Source organism: Sus scrofa, chromosome 9, assembly GCF_054392235.1.
Source record: "Sus scrofa isolate SSC_HxYL_T2T_F1_AM1 chromosome 9, Sscrofa_HxYL_maternal_Yorkshire_Landrace_v2.0, whole genome shotgun sequence".
NCBI lineage: Eukaryota > Metazoa > Chordata > Mammalia > Artiodactyla > Suidae > Sus > Sus scrofa.
This window is the reverse complement of record NC_139391.1, coordinates 118,588,979-118,609,318: the sequence shown is the minus strand read 5'-3', so window position 1 is coordinate 118,609,318 and position 20,340 is coordinate 118,588,979. Positions and strand designations below refer to the sequence as shown.

Genomic DNA, 20,340 nt, shown 5'->3' with positions numbered 1-20,340 from the left:
AAGCAATATTTGAAGAGTTAACGGCTGAAAATTTCTCAGAACAGAATTGATAGCCAACAATAGTCTACTGAATTGGGAAGCCCAACTAATCACAATCAGTTTAATCCACACCTATAACACATCCTAGTGAAACTTTCAGGATGTCTAAAATTAAAAAAAAAAATTTCACATACGGGGATGCTCATAGCTCTTGGTGCCTGACACAGCTTCTGTCAAAACATATACTGTTCATGAAATGCTGTGCAAATCCAGACTGGCAGGTGATCATGCTACACCCTCAAAGCATATATCTTCAATGATGAGTAGAATGCTTTTAACAGTGAAATAAGCATCGGGACAAAAGGTGTGGATGAGGTTACCATTGTCAACATTTTGACCAGATGTGACAATGAACAAGATATTGCTCATCGGAGGAGGACCAAAAAGGCACTTGCATTAGCACTGAAGTCAGCCTTGTCCAGCCATCTGGAGAAAGTGATTTGGGGCCTATTGAAAACACCCGCTCAGCATTATGCTTCCAAGCTAGATTCCCTCATGGAGATCATCTGCTCAAGGACCAACCAGGAACTATAGGGAATTATTTAGTAGAGTCTACAAGAAAATGCGCATAACTAATTTGGAAAAGGACATTGTTTCCAACACATATGGTGAGGAGAGGTTGGCTCTGTCATTGATTATGTATATCCCCAACATGCTGGGAGTCTCTATGATACTAAAGAGAAGAGGAGAGGAATTCTCAAGTAGATCAGCATCATGACCAAGTGGGGTGTGTGTCACCTCCAGAAAGTATTTGAAAAGTATAAGAGTTATGACATGTTAGAGAGCATCAAAACAAAGAAGTCAAAGGAGATCTGGAAAATGCTTTCCTGAACTTTGTCCAATGTACTCATGTATTCATTCACAAACCAATGTATTTTGCTGTATGAAGGGCAAGGGAACTCATGATAAGGTCCTGGTTAGAATCATGATCTTCCACAATCACAAGTTGCTGTACTGCTACATTCAGTAAGACATCAAGAGTGACTACTGTGTTGCTGTACCTGGGGATAGGGCTGACTGAAGCCTGAGACAGCATGAGTGTCCAGAATTGGTACTCCTATGCTTCCAGCGAACAGTTCCAAAAAGGTCAGCTTCCCATTAACAGCCCCCTTGTGCCCATCCCTGTGAGGCCCAGGATTGCTCTTCCTGGTCCTAACCTTATTTTAGTTGCCTAAGCATTGCCTGCCTTTCCTGTCTAGTCTCTCCTTTTAGCCAAAGACACAAACATTCCAAGGAGTTAGAAGTGTGATCTATGATGTGAAACACTTTGCCTCTGTGTACTATGTCACAAACAGATGGATAAACTAAATTTTTCTTTTAAAAATTAAAAAATAAAAGAAAAATTAAAAGGAAAGATATTAAAAGCAGTCAGAGAGAAAAGATGTCAAGTAAATGACAATTGTCTGACTCCTTTTTTTCATCAGTAGTGAAAGTCAGAAGAGGGTGAAATAACATCCTTAATGTGCTAAAGAAAAAATAAGTCTATTCCTAGAATTATTGTACTTAGCAAAAACAACATTCATAAGAGATATAAAAACATTAAACAACTCACAGATTAAAGAGTAACTATAATGGAAATTTAAAATATTTACAAATCAACCATACTCCAAGAAAATGAACTTTAAAAATTTTTTAAAAGAAATAAAATATTAAAAAAAGATAAAACACTACATGTCAAACTTGTGAAATATGATTGAAGTGATACTTTAGAGAAAAACTATAGTCTTACATGTTTATATTAGAAAATAAAACAGACTGAAAATCAATATGCTAAGCATTCACTTTAAGAAATTCACCTCACACCTGTCAGAATGGCTATCATAAAAAGGACCACAGAAAACACATGTTACTGCTGTGGCTTGAGTTGCTGTGGAGGTGCAGGTTTGATACCCAGTCTAGCACAGTGGGTTAAAAGATTCAGCATTGCTGCAGCTGCAGCATAGGTCTTTAGTGGCATCTGGGATTCAATCCCTGGCCTGGGAATTTCCATATGCCATGGATGAGGCCATAAAAAAAATTAATAAGGAGGAAACGAAATTGTTATTTTTCACAGATTATAAGATTATCTACTGGCAAATCCTAAGAAACCCATAAATAAATGATGAGAATAAATATAGCATTTTGCAAGTTCAGTGGACAAAATATATATATATATATATATATATATATATGCAAAAGTCAATTTCACTTAATCACTTTTATTTCCATGAACCAGCAAAATCAGATAAAAATATAACCTTTAAAACTATAGTCATTCAAAATATGAAGTAACCAGGAATAAATCTAACAAAAGATTATAAGATTTTTGCAACATATTTAAAACTTTATTGAAACACATTAAAGGAAAATTATTATTTTATGTAACAAACACTTGTGCAGAACCTACTACATGTCAAATGATTCTAATGCTTTACAATTATTAACCTAACAAATCCTCAACTACTCCTATGAGAAAGATACTTTTATTATAATCATCCCATTTAGAGGTAAGGAAATTAGAAACTTTCACAATATCACAAACCTATTGAGTGACAGAGCTGGGATTTGAACTAAAGCAGTTTGACTATAGAATCCATGCTCTTAACTATGTTGCCTTTCTTAATGACTCAAATAAATGGAGAGAGACATCCTATTTATGAGTTAGATTATACAAAATTATAAAAATATCAGTTCTCTCCAAAATTATAAGGATATCAAATTCTTCCCCAAATTAATCCATAGTTCCAATGTAATTGCAATAAAAATTCCAGGAGATGTCATCATCGTTCATGTGCAGTATCCAACCAGATTTTTTTTTTTTTTTTGTCTTTTTGCCATTTCTTAGGCTGCTCCCATGGCATATGGAGGTTCCCAGGCTAGGGGTTGAATCAGAGCTGTAGCCGCCGGCCTATGCCAGAGCTACAGCAACACAGGATCCAAGCTGTGTCTGCAACCTACACCAAGCTCATGGCAACACCAGATCCTTAACCCACTGAGCAAGGGCAGGGATCGAACCCGCAACCTCATGGTTCCTAGTCGGATTCGTTAACCACTGAGCCAGGACGGGAACTCCCCCATCCAACCAGATTTTGAAGTTCACTTGCAGTGTAAGAGACAAATCAAATAACTGCTGTGACTCATGTAGAAGCCAAGGACTGGGCCGTTACATTTATTACGCACCTACTATATTCCAGTCATTGCTCTAGAAACTAGGATACAATGATGAACAAGATGAAAAGGTCCTTGCTCTCATTAAGTTTTTATCTTAGAGAGACTTTTGTTTCTACCTGCGAAAAAATAATTGGTATCAGATTACTCCTGGAATTCCCGTTGTGGCTCAGCAGTTAACAAACCCAACTAGCATCTATGAGGACTTGGGTTTGATCCCTGGCCTTGTTCAGTGGGTTAAGGGTCTGGCTTTGCCATGAACTGTGGTGTAGGTTGCAGATATGGCTCCCATCCTGAGTTGCTGTGGCTGTGGTATAGGCCGGTGGCTACAGCTCCAATTGGACTCCTAGCCTGGGAACCTCCATATGCTGCAGGTTTGGCTTAAAAAAAAAAAAAAAAAAAGAAAGAAAAAGAAAAAGAAAAGATTACTCCTTACACTGAGAACTTTAAAAGCTGGATAGCTTAAAGGCAAAAAACTGGTATCCAGGACTTGAAGGGCCAAGATCCAAAGAAAAGGGAAATGTCCTCAGTTGAGCCCAATATTCTAAAAACAAATTTCAATTAAGATATTTGCTTAAATTGTGCATATATGAGGCAGTGCTTCAAGTAGAAATTTTGGCTATTCTTACGGATCAAGGGAGACAAAATTAGAGTTCAGTGTCTCAAGCTTTCAGTTTAGCCTCCAGAGGACTATATCCTGGAAGCAAGGGTAACATGGAAACAGATTGTCTTAACTGGATCAAGTTAATCTGATCATAACTTATCTGCTTGCCAGAAGACAATTAAAGCTTTATTGGGAGGAAGTTAAGATCACTGAGAGTTTCCATAATTTCTGAGAAAAAAAAAATCCAGCAATTAATTGAAAACTGATAACACATGAAAGACTGAAAGCCAAGAAGGAAAAAACAAAACAAAACAAAACAAAACACACCCCTTCCCCTAAAGGAAAACCCAGACCCATAGGTGATTCATATTTTTTGTTTACCAGATGCAGAATTTTACTGTGATTAATGTATTTAAGAAAATACATTTGAATTGCATGGAAATCCTAGGATGGAAACATATAACACCATAAATTAAGAATTAATTTGATGAGTGTAACAGCAGATCACACAAAGCAAAAGAGAGTACTGGTAAATTGGAAGATGAATCAATAAAAAATATTCAGATTAAAATATATACCTCCAAAAGGGCAGAAAACATATGAGGCATATAGTATATTGTTAAAATTCCAACATACATGTAATTGGAGTCTTAGAGGAGAGGAAGAAGGATAAGACAGATGCAGTATTTGGAGAGATACTTCACATAGAGGTATTCCAAATCTTAGAATATTTCAATATGAAGCTACAGACTCAAGAATATCTATAAGATAACCCTCCCCCCACCCCCCAATACATCATAGTAAAACTGGAGAAAACCAAAGCAAAGAGAAAATGTTAAAAGCAGAGTAAAAACATACATTGTTGCAAAGGAGCAACTATAACACAATTTTTTTTTATAATACAATTAGTGAACCTTTCACAGAAGCTGGAAGATAATGGAAGAGCATCTTGAAAGTGTTGAAAATAAATAACTCCATCTGCAGTGTTTTATAAACAGCAAAAATAACCTTGGAGTGACATCAGCAAGATGACAGAGTAAGGGAGAGCAGCATTGTCCCCCAACAAACAAAAGACAGTTATCACAGACAAAAATACCCCGGGAGGGCCCAAGAGTCCGATTAAGACCTATAGCAATGCAGTGGAATGAAAATCAAAGAATAACTGCACAGGAAGATTGCTAGTGACATTGGCTTAGCTAAGATGTCTTGTGATGGCTAGGAATAAAAAAAGACTTTGGACTATAAGAATGAGTAACATCACAGTTCCCAGTGGCCTGCTCTGTGGAGAACCCTGGAACCTTTGCCACTAAGCACCTCAAAAGCTTCCACAATAGCTGCAGGCCCCCCACAGCTTTCACAGCAGAGGACACTGTAGTGTTTGTTGGCCCAGACCTCAGAGGCCTGCTCACAGCCTCACATCATATACAAAACTCAGTTCCAGACAAAGAGACATAACATAAAGGCGAAAAAACAAAATTTCTGGAAAAAATAGAAGGAAGTACCTTTATGACCTTGCAATAGGCGAAGATTTCTTAAATAGGAACTAAAAGCATTAACTCTAAAGGGAAAGAAGTGGAAAAGCATCTTAAGAGAGTGAAAAAGCAAACCTGAGTGGAAGCGTTTTTTTTTTTTTTTTTTTTTTTTAAAGCCTACACCTGCAGCATATGGAGTTCCCAGGCTAGGAGTTGAATCAGAGCTACAGCTGCTGGCCTACTTACACCACAGCCATAGCAACATGGGATACAAGCTATGTCTATGATGTACACCACAGCTCATGGCAACGCTGGATCCCCAACCCAGTGAGTGAGGCCAGGAATCAAACCTGCATCCCCATGGATACTAGTCGAGAATATATGAGGAACCGCTATACTCAATAAGAAAATAACAATCCAATAGAAACATGGGCAGAATATTTGAAGAGGAATTTCACAAATGAAATAACGTGGCCAAAAAATATCTGAAAAAATATTCATTAGTCATCGGAAGACATGGACGGTTTCCTGATGTTTTCATTAGTTATCACATGCAAATTTTTAACCACAAGAGAAGCCATTTTGTTGTCACAAAATAAATAAATGAACAAAAATTAGATCTGACAATATCCTTAGTGGAAGTATAAACTGGTGCAACCACCTTGGAAAACAGTTTTTACTTTATCCAGCAAGGTTTAAAATGTATATACTCTGTGAGCCAGCAATTCCACTTCTATATATATAGCTTAGAACAACTCTTCCATACACGCATCAAGAGACATGAAGAGTATTCACTGCAGCATAATATTCAGTACTCCCAAACCGGGAAAAATACTTTTCCATCAGCAATACAACTGAAGCATAGGTTGTGCTATATTCACATAATGGAATTCTGAACTATAATGAAAGGAAAATGAATTGTAATACACACAACACAGAGAAAAGAAGCAAGTCACAAAAGAAGATGTATACTCTGCTTCCATTGATAAAAATATTCAAAAACATATAAAATCAAACATTATGCCATTCAAGGATTAAAAATGTGATACAACTGTAAGTAAAAGCCAAAGAATTACAAGTACAAAATTAATGATGGTTACTTCATATTGAGGAGGGAATGGATGAGATCAGGGAGGCATTCAAAGGCAATGCTAACATGTTGTCTTCTTTAAACTGGATGGTGGGAATACAAGTTTTTGTTAAATTGTTATGTGTATACTTCATTACTTAAAAATCTTACTTTCCATTGAGTAAAATTTGATATACAAATTAAAACTGTCTTTCACATAAATATGTGTAAAGTACAAATCTTTACTATAGATTTCTGATCATGTGGCTCATGACGGAAAAAAACACGTGGCTCCGGGTTTCACACCGTCATTGATACTGTCTCCAGGAAGGCCCTACTGACATGCTGTTCCTGAGAAGAAGGAACATCCTGGCCATTCTGTTTACAGAGTACTACTGACTCAGGCTGCCATAACAAAATACCAGAGACCAGGTGGCTTAAAAAATAAAAATTTATTTTCTCACAGTCCTGGAAGCTGGAAGTCTAAGATCAGGGTGACAGCATGGTCAGGTTCTAGTGAACTTGCCGGCTTAGAGACAGCGGCCTTTGTGCTCTGTCCATACAGCCTTTTATCAGTGCAAACATGTGGAGGGAGAGCAAGTTCTGGTGTCTCTACTTATAAGGGCACTAATCCAATCGTGAGGGCCACACCCTCATGACTTTAGCTAACTTTATTTCCTCCCAAAGGCCCCATCTCCAAATATCATCACATCATTATATCAATCACACTTGAATTCAGGGGATGGGAGGACAAAACATTTGGTCCATAACATATAACCACCCAGATTAGCTAATTATCACTTTGGCCAGTTGAGAGGGGTGGAGGCCCAGAGGCCTTATGAAGAATATGTGTTTTTAGAGGGTGAGAATGAGAGTGAAGAAAGGTCCCAAGGATTCTTATCTTATTCCCTCCAACAGGATTGAGGGTTTGCTTAGCTCTGGGGACTTAGAAGGCCACTGCTTCTGAATCCCTTTGCCATGGTGGCACCTGTCTCACAGGGTCCTCAGGTTTTCTGTGCACATCCTCTCCACCTTGCAGCTGCTGGCCCTCCCCGGCCAACGGATGAGGAAGGAGAACACTGTTTCTGTGCAATTCCCTAAATAGGCACTTTCTTCTAAGAGAACTCTTCCCCAGAGATTTCCTCGACATTTCCGACGACAGAGAGTCCACAAGCTTGGGACTGGGGAAAAAGGCACAAAAAGGAACAGCTTTAAATTTGAAAGCAGAGAAAATTAAAATCCTGCCAGAAGTAGCATAAGATGGGAAAGGATGGAGAAGCTTCTGCTTTTGGTCTCAGTATCGGGGTTTCATAGAACAGATGTCTGGGGGTTATTTATAACTTAGAACAAGCAGAGCTAAGATCTGTGAAATGCCAGTGGTTGGCTGACAATGGATAAGGCCAGGGTAAGGCCTGATGACTCCACAAGGACTCCTGGCATGTGGGTTTTGTGTGTATTTGGGGAGGGAGAAAAGTTATGGAGCCTGAGTTCCATCCTCCAGGCTAGGGGAGACGCCTTCCAGAGAATTGTTGCTTTCAGGAATAATAAAGGTCCCACTAATAACAATAGTAATAGTAATAATAATAACAACAACAACATGTTATTAGCTGACTGGGTGCCAGACACTAAGCTAAGTGCATTATTACCCCATTTGCAAAATGAGAAAACTGGGGCTTTGTGAGGCTAAGAAACCATCCTAAGATCTCGTAGCTATAAGCAGTGTCTGTCTGGCACCCTGGCTTGTATGGGAAGGGGGAGAGGCCAAGGGTGTAGACATCTCTCCCTGTCACATCAGTCCTTAACCACTTAAAGAAGCAAGATCACAGGGGTATAAATCTGGACCAGGAATTTGATGGGTGCGGGGAAGGAGACAGGGCACTGGCAGGCCCAGGAGAGGTGCAGAAGGGAGGCTCTGAACAACACATGTGTGTGTACAACCAGGTGACCACCCAGATAAAGGCAGTGAGGCTATGTATGTCGAAAATATCAAGTGCTTATTAAATAAATATCCTGGCTCTTGAGGACAATGCAGGTAGGCACTGAAGTCCAAAATGACTTACTCTGCCATCTGTCACCTTGGGCAAGCCACTTCCTTCTCTCTAGTTCTCTGTGACTCCTCTTTAAAACAAGACAATTGGTCTAAGATGCTTCCCAGCTCTGAACATTCATGCATCTCTGATTTCGACATAGCATATGTGGGGAAGGGGAGTTCTGTGGATATCAGAAGTCAGAAGTCAAGCTCTTGGCTATCAATCTCCAAGGCCAAGAGCCAAGCCCAAAGAACAGACAGCAAGCACAAAGAAAAAGGAAGACAAGTCAGGAGGTGCCATCTGCTCTATGTGGCAGGGAGTGAAGTGCTATGAACACCACTGAACATGCCAAAATCTACTCCAAGGGCTATGGCGCTGGTGCCAGGCATGCCCGCCAGTGAGTGGATAGAATGCTCCCAAATTCATGACTCCAGAAGAGAGGCTGTATGTCTCAGAATAAACAAAGGCCCAGGCAACTGATGCAGCTCACCTACTCCTCAGGCTCAACAATCCTCTTGAAGGTCAAGGTATTCAGTCTCCTGCCTCTATTAGTCTACAATTCTACGTCTCTATAAATCACATCTTCATTTTTCCCCCAGTGGGTATATCATCAACATCCAAAGGGCCAGGAATTCACCCCAGGACACAGGAGCATGTGGGCTATAACATTCAAGTCAACCCAGAGGAGAAATGACCCCTGAACTCTCACTCTGTGCCATAGAAGGGACTTGCTTTCATGATATGGACACCACTGTCTAGCTCAGCTAATTAGTAAGCATGTAGTGGACAGCCACCATGTGCCCTTGCTGGGTACTTACTGTATACCCACTCTGAAGAGGAGGTGGTTACCACGGTCATCCAAGGCCTGAGTCTGAGGTAGCAGACCTTAATGGAGGAGACTGACCACCGACTTTGAGGTTGGTCAGGCCAAATTCTAATCTTGCATTTACCTTCAATTAGTACCATTAGAAACTATAACTCCCAGTCTGAAAATTGGAATAACACAAAATAGTTAACTGTGTATAAAGTATTTATCAAAAATACTGATAAACAGGAAAGTCCTGCGTGATAATGTGGCTGTTAACAATTATACGGTGATGATGGTCACACTGCCCCCCCTGAATTAATCCTACTCTAGGCCCAGGGTGCTTCCTTGACTACCCAGCTCCCACTAAGTCACACCAGATGGAAAATGCAGCTGGTTATGGGTTCAGGAATCCAAGAAAACATTGCCCTTCAGTCCGGGACCAGGAAACATGAGAGCCTCACTAGCAAACAAATGAAACTGTCACTTTCAGAAATCTGGACACACTCAGGGATGATGAGGCAACTGGAGATGTGGGAATGGCAGGTGCCCGAGATCCCGTCCCAGTCTGGTCTCCTGACTTACCTTCCAGTGCCTCAACTTCACTATCTGTAAATACAGGAAAGCAAACCGTAGGCTGAGGTGAACTATGGTTAGAAAATTGAAGTCAGGGATATGTCTCTATTTTTAAAAGATCCAAGATGGGGTGAGAGCATAGAACAAAAAAGTTGGTGAATGTTTGTATGTGTGAACTCCATGGGTGATCAGAGAGTGTGAGGCTTGATGCTTTAGGAATGGAAACAGTCTGCTTAGGAAAAGTCCCTGGGTCCAGGAAGCAGGTTCACCCAACTACACCTTTACCGCCAGGAAGCCAATTGCTTTCAGAGGCAGAAAAGCAAAGAGGTCTTTCTTTGGGCTGGTCCAAGCTCCCACCAAGAGGGGAATGCCGAGAGGCAACATAGCTCAGGGAAAACACTTCAGGCACCAGGATCTGGAGGGTGGAATGCAACGTTCCCACAGCCTGCTATGCAGGGAACGCAGCAGATGGAACTGCCCTGACTCAGGGAAACATTTGGTTCCTTGTCTCACACCGACTCACTGGAGAGGATTGTGAGAAGGCCCTAGAGATAGACAAACAAAAAAAGACGGTCAGGAAAGGGCGAGCCAGGAAGCTGTGCACAAATTTCCCAAGATCCTTCCAGAGGCCTTGAGCAGGTGGTAACAAAAGGTCAAAGCTGGATGAGACCTTCCAGAACACAGAATCCAATTCTTTAATTTTACAGATCAGGAAACTATGGGCCCTAGAGAAGTCAGTGCAACACAATGGAAAGAGGCTATGGAGTCAGGGAGACGTGAACTCATCACTTAAGAGCTGTGTGATTTTAGTGCAAGTTTCTTAACTTCTCTGAGCCTTAGATTTTTCCCTTTGTAAAGGGATTGTGTCACTTCTAAGAAGTGAATGAGGTAATGTATGTGTACCAATTAGCACAGTGGCCAGGACACCCTAGAGACTCAGTAAATATTAGCATCCGTTTCAGGGTCACACTGGGGTTAATAGAAGACCTAGGACTAGAATCCAAATGTCACGACTCTTGACCTAATGCCTTACACATTCTACAACCCAGCTCCAGAGAAGCGTCAAAGACAAAACATGCCTGTGATGTGCCACTACGGGTGGGGTAGAGAGGGAGTAAAGTGATGTTAGAAGGGATTTTCTCATAACCAAAGAATGGGAATGTATTACCAAAGGTTCCATTTTGGGAGCTTATTTAAGTGTGTGCTTGGAATGGATTAAAGCCTGGGAATGGACTAAATGTCATCTTGATGACCCGTTTGGCCTGCAGATGCTGGAATTCGACTTACCAGAGGCAAGGCTGGTTATGCCCTTCTCTAAACCCCAAAAAGAAAGGAAAGGAGTATGCAGTCATTCATTCAAAATTTATTGAGTACATGGTATGCCCAGAGAAACAAAGTTTCTAATTACCATTTTGCCCATGAGGAAACAAAGATTCCAAGATGATAAATGAGTAAAAGGTCATACAACCAGCAAGTATCAGGGTTAGGATCAAGGCCATCTTGATCTGACCTTTGCCTTGGATTATACTGGATCTCCTGTCTTTTGATGGAGAGAAAGAAGTAAGCTTGTGTCTGGGGCTGACATCTTCAGAACGGTGTGCATAAACAGAGAGTCTAGGGCCAATGCCTGGCTTGCCCCTTCCTAAGGGTAGAAGGAGTCCTTGGAGGCCACCTTGTCTCTGGAGTTTCCCAGCTCGCTATGGGGGCCACCTGCCCTGTGTAGGAATCTCTATCTAGGACCCCATGACTCCCTCACCAGGACTAGACCTCTCCCAGGACCTCTGCCCCAGACAGCCTTACTGCCCAGGAGCTCCCCTGGACTGCCATATTCATATCCCTGTCCTGAGTGATGAGGGAAAGGCACAGATGGAGCTCCTGTGTGATGGGGGAGATATAAGGGAACCCCCACTTTTAGGGGAGATACAGCGCCTCTCCTCAGAGAGCTCCCAGGGTGATAGGGTGACAGAATAAACACTACTGTTCTCAGGGAGCTCCCAGTGTGATGGGGGAGACATGGACAGAGGTAGGTTCAATATTAATAATGGAGCTAAAGCTTACTGAGTACATACTACATGGCAAGCGTTCACATAAATATGAACTCATTTAATCCATACAGTGACTTGTATGAGACAGGGCTTATTTTTATCCTTATGAAATAGATAAAGAAATGAAGCCACATAGAAGCTAAGCTACTTTCACAGCTAGAAAGTGATAATGCTAGGATTAAAACCCAGGTAGTCTGGCTCAAGGGTCTCTCAAGTAAAAGAGAAAGGAAAAGCAAGCCCCTGGGCAGTGCTGGACAGTGTGGGGATATTCTGACTACTGGTAGACTCTAGGTGACCAGCAATAGTGGATCTGGTCTGAGAAGTCAGCCGAGGAACATGGGCAGTCTTGAGGCTTGCTTAGAGCTCAGAGCCCAAAGATAAGGGTCTAGAAAGCCCTGGGGCGGAAAGCAGGCTTGCTGAGATTAGGAAAGCCACAAGTGAGGGCAGTGAAGGTGGGACTCAGAGGAGGAAGACCAAGAAAGCCTGTGAAGAATTTAGAGAACATCTGAGAAAGGCCTGTGAACTTGTCAGGGAAAGAGCTGGCTACCTACAGAGGAGCTCCGTAACAGAGAGGAATCTGGGTGGGGAAGAACACAAGGAAACATCCAACGGGAGACTTTCTAAAGGGAAGGTTCTTGAGCACCAAGCCTGGGGGTGATACTGGGGATGGGGATTTAGTGAGAAGGCAAGCAGTCTATGAACAGCTGAGCCACACACTCCCCTACCCACATGCCCAATAGGGCTCTTCTAGCAAAGCTCTCTTTGTAGCACCCATCTCAACTGCTCTCACTAGTTGACTGTTAAATAACATACCGATCATGAGCTGGGCTTTGGCATTAGACTGATTTGAGTTTCTGGTCCTGCCTACCCTCTCTGAATTCTGGGTCTTCATCTGCAAAATGGTGATAGTGTAATTACCTTATGGGATTATTGTGAAGATTAATGAATTACAGGTTATCTAGCACTTAGCACAGGGCCTAGAAGAAAGGGCTCAATAAATAATGACCCATGAGTTATTAAAAAATTTAATTTCCAAATATTTGGGGATTTTCTAGAAATTTGTCATTGATTTTTAATTTAATCTATTGTAGTCATGGCATATGCTCTTTATTATCAATGTCTTTATTTTATTTATTTATTTATTTTTTGTCTTTTTGCTATTTCTTGGGCCGCTCCAGCGGCATATGGAGGTTCCCAGGCTAGGGGTCGAATCAGAGCTGTAGCCCCCGGCCTACACCAGAGCCACAGCAACGCCAGATCCAAGCCGAGTCTGCAACCTGCACCACAGCTCACGGCAATGCCGGATCCTTAACCCACTGAGCAAGGCCAGGGACCGAACCCACAACCTCATGGTTCCTAGTCGGATTCATTAACCACTGCGCCACAACGGGAACTCCTATTATCAATGTTTTTAAATTTATTGAGACTCGTTTTGTAGTCTAGCCTATCTCAGTCATGTGTAGCTATTGTTGGGTGGAATATCTTCCAAATTCAATTGGCAAAATTGATTGATAGACTAGCTTAAGTCTTCTATTTCCATGTTGATTTTATCCACTTGTTCTATGAAATACTGAGAGGATTTCTGAAATCTCTAGCTAAAATTTTGGATTTGTCTATTTTTCCCTTCAGTTTTGTCTTTTTGTATTTTGCTTTATGTATTTTGAAGGCCTACTATTAGATACATATGCATTAAAGATTAATGTTGTATTGATAAATTGATCCCTTCATTTTTATATAATGCATCCCTTTATCCCAAGTAATACTTTTTGTTCTGAAATCTACTTTTCATGATATTTATATAGGCACTCCAGGTTTTTTATGATTTATGTTATCATGGTATATATTATTCCATCTTTCAACCTACTGGTATCTTTGTGTCAAGTTAGATTCCTCTAGACAGCCTATATTTGGATCTTATTTCTTTACTCTAGTATATTTATATTTATGCAGTGATAGATTTGATCCAGTGTGAATATAACAACTTGCAAATTGTTTTCAATTTATCCTATCAATCTGTTTCTTTTTGCCTCTTTTCCAGTCTTCTTCAAGATTAAGAATTTTTTAACATTCTAGTTTATCTCCAATGTTGGCTAACTATAACTCTATGTTTTATATTTTGGTAGTTGCTCTTATGTTTTATTTTTGTTAGTTGCTCTAGTGTTGACAATACTCATCTTTAACTTATTACAGTCTACTTTCAAATAATATTATACCACTTCATATATAAGAGCCCTACAACAGTATACTTCATTGTCCAAATCCCATTCTTTGTGCTCTTGTTGTCATACATTTTATTTTTATGTTATAAGCCCTACAATACATTGTTACTATTTTTGCTTTAAATAAACAACTATCTTTTAAATAAACTTTTAAATGAGGGTGGAAAGTCTTTTTATATTTACCCACATGTTTACCACTTCCGATGTTCTCCATTCCTTTATGTAGATCTAAGTTTCAATTTTGTATCATACTCCTGCCTAAAGGACTTCCTTAACATTTATCATAGTGAATATCTCCTGGTGATAAATTCTGCCAGCTTATCTTTGTTCGGAAAAAGTCTTTATTTCACCTTCATTCGGTATAGAATACATGGTTGACAGATTTGCTTTTCTTTCAGCACTTTATAAAGATGTTGTTCTGCTGTCTTCTGTCCTTTATATTAACTGATTGTAAATCAGCAGTTCTTAAAAATCTTTGTTCTTCTATACATACTATGCCCCCTTTTCTCTGACTGCTTTAAAATTTCTCTTTTTAATGCATTTTCAAAAATTTGATTATGACGTTCCTTGGTTTTCTTTGTATTTATCCTTCCTGGGACTCAATGACTTAGATTTGTGAGTTTATAATTTCCATCAAATATGGAAAATTTGTAGCTGTTACTTCTTATAATATTTTTCTGCCCCCTCTAGGACTTCAATTACATGTACATATAATGTGAAGCTCTTTTTAAAAATATTTTATCTTTGAATTTCATTTTTGCTATTTCTTATTGCTTTGTATTCAAATTCAATAAACTTTTTCCTGTAATGTCTAATCGATTACTGTTATGAACTGAATGTCTGTGTCTGCCCCCATTCACATGTTGAAACCCTAACTCCTCAATGAAATCAGTGTAATGGTATTTAAGGACAAGGCTTTGGGGAGTTAATTAAGTCATGAGGGAAGTGGCCTGGTCTGATGGGATTATTACTCTTATAGGAAGCACCACCACAGAGCTTGTTCTCTTTCTATACTGAGGAAAGGCCATGGGGGCACAACACATTAAGGCAGCCATCTGTAAGCTAGGAAAAGATCTCTTACAGGAACCCAACCATACTGGCACGCTGATCTCAGATTTCTAGTCTCTAGAACTAAGACAATAAAATTCTGTTGTTTAAGCCATCCAGTCTATGGTATTTTGTTATGACAGCCAAAACTGACTAATATATAAATCCTATCTGATGAATTTTGAATTATTTTTTATCTTCTATTTCTCTCATTAGGCTCATGTTTTTCTTTAAATCATTAAGCATACTGAACATATTTATAATATTCTTTTAATGGCCCTGTCTGCTCATTTTATCATCTCTATTATTTATGGGTCTATTTCAACTGACTAATTTTTCTCCTGATTATAGGTTATATTTTTTTTTCCTGCTTCTTTGCTGCCTACTAATTTTTGATTATATAACAGACCTTGTGAATTTTACATAATTGAGTGTCAACTTTTTTTTTTTTTTTTAATGGCCTCACTTACGGCATATGGAAGTTCCCAACTAGGGACTAAATCTAAGCCACAGCTGTAACCTATGCTGTAGCTGTGACAACACTGGATCCTTTAACCTACTGTGCCAGGCCAGGGACTGAACTCACGCCTCTGCAACAAGCCGAGCTGATACAGTGGGGTTCTTAATGCACCACAGGAACTCCTGAGTGTTGGATTTTATCATATTCCTTTGAAGAATGTTGGACTTTGTGCTGGCTGGAAGTTATTAGTTTGATCGTTTGTTTGAAGCTTGTTTTTAAACTTGTAAAAAGCATACATAGAGTACTTTACTTTACTGCTTAAGTGTGACCCTAAGTGTGACCCTTTTGTGAGGCTCTTGCTATACCTAGTGGGAACGCAAATAATTCCTGGACCTAGGTGAAGCTAGGAATTCTATGAATTGTTAGGGTGCAGAGGAGAGCAGAGACTGAAGGGCTTTTTTTTTTTTTTTTTTTTTTTCCCTGTCTTTTCTAGGGCCGCTCCTGCAGCATATAGAGATTCCCAGGCTAGGGGCCTAATTGGAGTTGTAGCCACTGGCCTACGCCAGAGCCACAGCAACAAGGGATCCGAGCCGCGTCTGCAACCTACACCACAGCTCACTGGCAATGCCAGATCCTTAACCCACTGAGCGAGGCCAGGGATCGAACCCTCAACGTCATGGTTCCTCGTCGGATGTGCTAACCACTGAGCCACGATGGGAACTCCCTGAAGGGCTTTTTTTTTTTTTTTTTTTTTTGTCTTTTGTCTTTTTGTTGTTGTTGTTGTTGTTGCTATTTCTTGGGCCGCTCCCGCGGCATATGGAGGTTCCCAGGCTAGGGGTTGAATCGGAGCTGTAGCCACCGGCCTATGCCAGAGCCACAGCAACGAGGGATCCGAGCCGCGTCTGCAACCTACACCACAGCTCACGGCAACGCCGGATCGTTAACCCACTGAGCAAGGGCAGGGACCGAACCCGCAACCTCATGGTTCCTAGTCGGGTTCGTTAACCACTGCGCCACAACGGGAACTCCCTGAAGGGCTTTTTGAATAACTGGATTTGGAAGGTTAAGAGAGAGGAAATATTGGGTGGGTGGTCACATTAGTTACCAACAGGGGAGAGACTGAAATGGAGGAAGTGAGTAAATGGATTCCATAGCAAATACGTTTAATTTTAGGAGACTGCGAGACTCCTAAAATGGATATGTATGTGGAGATATCTAACAGAACCTCGAATGTGTGATCAGGGGAGAGAACAAGGCTGGAGTATAGATTTGGGAGTCATCAATATATAACAGTTTAGAACAGCTCACATTTTTAGACATGGTAGTTGAAACCTAGGTGGGAGAATGAGATTATCTAAGAAGATGGTAGAGAAGAGGACTGAGGGTAGAAAATCCCTCTTACAGGGCAGACAGAGGACAAGCTCATGAAGAAAAAGAGGAGGGGAAAGAGAAGAGTGAAGGAGCAATGCTGAGGGAAACCAGAGAAGAACTAGGAGATGGAGGGGTCGTGGAAGCTAAGAAAACAGTTTTAAGGAGGATGTGGTCAACATTGTCAAATGACACAAACCAATCAAGTAAGGTTAAAGCTGAGAAATAGCTCCTGGAGTTGGCATCTAGTGAGGCTGTCTGATATTTGGGGAATAGAAGTTTTAGTGTCCCAGGTAAGGAAGAAACCAGTGAGGAGTTAAGTGAATGGGAAGTGGAAAGGGTAAGTGTAAACTCCTCTTTCGAGAAACTTGAAGAAGGGAAGGTTAGTGACTGAGACTTAGCTGAAGGGCTACATGGGGAAAAAAGAACTTTTTTTTTTTGCTTTTTAGGGCCACACCTGTGGCATATGGAGGTTCCCAGGCTAGGGGTTGAATCAGAGTTGCAGCTGCTGGCCTACACCACCGCCACAGCAATGCCAGATCTGAGCAAGGCCTGTGACCTACACTGCAACTTATGGCAATGACGGATCCTTAACCCACTGGGCAAGGGCAGGGATTGAATCCGCATTGTCATGGATTCTAGAGTTCCTTACTGCTGAGCCACTACGGGAACTCCAAGAAGGACTATTCGATGGGAGAGCCTTCAGCATGTTTATGAGCTAAGAGGAAAGACCAGCAGAGAGAAAGAAACTAAACATATTTGGGAGAAAGAAGGACAATGGGGTAAAATTCCTTAGAGAAGACAAGAGTAATGGTATCAATAGCACAGGGATAGTTCACAAGTCTCTACAGTTAATAGGTGGCAGAACTACCTAGAGTTGACAGGGAAGACTACTCATCATTCCCATTTTATTTTATTTATTTATTTATTTATTTTGTCTTTTGTTGTTGTTGTTGTTGCTATTTCTTGGGCCGCTCCCGTGGCATATGGAGGTTCCCAGGCTAGGGGTCCAATCGGAGCTGTAGCCACCGGCCTACGCCAGAGCCACAGCAACGCGGGATCCGAGCCGCGTCTGCAACCTACACCACAGCTCACGGTAACGCCGGATCGTTAACCCACTGAGCAAGGGCAGGGACCAAACCCGCAACCTCATGGTTCCTAGTCGGATTCGTTAACCACTGCGCCACGACGGGAACTCCCCATTCCCATTTTAAAGATAGAAAGATGAATCCCAGAGGAGGAAGAAATTTGCCTCAAACTACCCAGCATAGGACTTGGAAGAAGAGATCCTATTCTCTATACCTTGTCACATGACTTCCTATCCCATAAGGGTCCCTTTATATCCGTTTAGAGCCTTGGCCACCCCGCAGGAACCTAGGAAAAGCTGGATGTCTGAGTTCCAGAGAGAGGAATTCAGGGAGGGTCTTACAGCACATTCTGGGAAGGGGTGGCTTTTGGGAGAGGTATTGGGGAGGAGAAGACAGAGCTGGGAGAAAAGCAAAGGCACCTCCACCCAGGCAGCAGCTGCTCCCAAATATGTCACAACTTGTCAAAGAGGCAGAAATAGAAGCTGTCCAGAGACTAGAAGGGGGGTGGGGTGGCATTTTAGGGCTCTGAGCCCACACGGAGGGCAGAATGGAGAGGCTGGAAGGGAAGGGGGACAGGCAGGGGCAGGGGCAGGGGCTGTTCAGAGGTGAATATGACAAAGAAGGCCAAGCAGTTCTAGGTAGGCTGAAATGAGTCCAGAGAACATACTGGCTGCCTTTCAGTGAGATTGAGTATGGAAGCAGAAGCGGAGATGGGAAAGAGACAAAATAGCCAAGGAAACCTACCCTCTCTGATCCCATCTTTAGAGCTAGGTCTGGTTCAAATAACACTCAAAACAGTTCTCCTATCCCGACCCCAAGAGCACTTCCTCCAGCCCCACATGCTGAATCAGAAAAAGAATGTCACCTCTCAAAGGGCCAATCTAGCCTCTTGATTTACCAACAGGGGAGTTGAGAACCAGAGAGGGGAAATGACAGAAATGTGTCCTGACTCCTTGCCCAGGGTTCCTTCTTCCTCTCTCTCTGAACTTTCTGACAGTAACTGTCTCAACCAGGAGCTGAAACGCCCAGCCCATAGGAGCATAGGCTACTCTTAAGAAATCCTCACCTATCATTCCACAGACCCTCAGGTTCATATTGCAACACATGCTCTGCTGAGTCTGGGTCCAGCTATTTTAAAAACTAGCTCTGTGCTTTGTGTCTACCAATCACCTCTCCGTGACTCTCACTCCCTGAGGACCCATCCTCTTCCACCTCCAGACCTGCACTTCCCTACCCCAAAGCCAGAGATTTTTGATGAATGAGCCTGGCTCTGAGCTCCAGATTCCAGCCTGGGACGGATTTCCCAGTGGTTATTTGATGCTCAGTTTTCAATGGAAACAATGTGTGGCCTCCGGAGGCCTGGGGCCCTCCCCTCCCCCTCATCTCTCTACCCTGGCTCCCATCTGCCTCCAGACCTCTCCTCCTGTCTCGAACCTTTAAGATTCCCCTCCCTGGTCTAACCAGCCTATTGTCTCTCACCCTACTCTTGGATCTTCTTCCCACCTTTCCATCGTTACCTCTCCTAATGTCTCCCTGAAACCTAGAGCACCTCTAATTCCCTCAATGCCTCCCACCTGTGGCCTCAGGTCCACCTGGAAAGCATGTACTTACTTGCAGCACCCTTCACCTGTCAGCCTCAGAGAGGGAGAAGAGGCAACTTTATTCAGCCCTGAGGCCCAAGTTCAATCAGTACACCGCTTCATACTTCTGACATTAGTGCTCTGTGCACCCCTGAGGAAGTCACTTCCCTACTCGGGCCTCAGTTTCCCAGTATGTAGAAGGAAGAAGGAGCTCTAGCTGATCCTTAGACTACCTTACAGCTCTGACATTCTGTGATTCTGTGGGCTGTTCCCACCCTGTGACAAAGCTGCTGCCCCACAAATAACTCTGAATTGCGTGCCATGTTCATGCATGTAGGCCCTATTGAAATGTACATGCATGCCCGCCACCCAACTCCTACCTGGTCCTCATCCACAATACCAGAGAATCAGCCTAGGAAAACAAAATATGGAGCCTGTTTGGAGAAGCCAGAGGCTCTCACCCTTCCAGAACTTTCCCCTTCAGCCTCTATACCCAGGCATGTGAGACCCTAGGATGAGAAACTTGTTTTGATGACAGCCAAGCAAACCAGCAGCCCAGGTTGGCCCCCCTGCCAGGTCAGTAGGGACTGGAAGATGCTGGGAGTCAGAGAGGTGGGACTGGGAAGGAAGGAGTCAGGTGGAGGGGATTTCTGAGCATTCTGAAATCCAACCACTACCACGCAAATGAGATCAGCCCAGCATGCACATAGGCAGAATCAAGTTGAGACAGTCAGAGTCGGAGCACAAACAGCCTGGCCCCAGAGCTCCAGCTGGGGAGGCTCCCTTCCTCT

The 20,340-nt window shown here is 42.1% G+C and overlaps 1 protein-coding gene and 1 pseudogene across 3 annotated transcripts in view; one reads left to right on the top strand and one right to left on the bottom strand.

Moving 5' to 3' along the window:
• Positions 1-229: 229 nt before the first annotated feature.
• LOC110255566 (annexin A2 pseudogene) lies at positions 230-1,009 on the top strand (annotated as a pseudogene).
• Positions 1,010-6,764: 5,755 nt separating this feature from the next.
• Positions 6,765-20,340, bottom strand: part of PPFIA4 (PTPRF interacting protein alpha 4) — a 75,076-nt gene continuing 61,500 nt past the window's right edge. For all 3 annotated transcript variants that reach the window (XM_084977553.1, XM_084977557.1, XM_084977561.1), the window contains one exon: positions 6,765-7,512. The gene's annotated coding sequence lies outside the window, so the exon portion shown is untranslated. The remainder of the gene's footprint in view (positions 7,513-20,340) is intronic.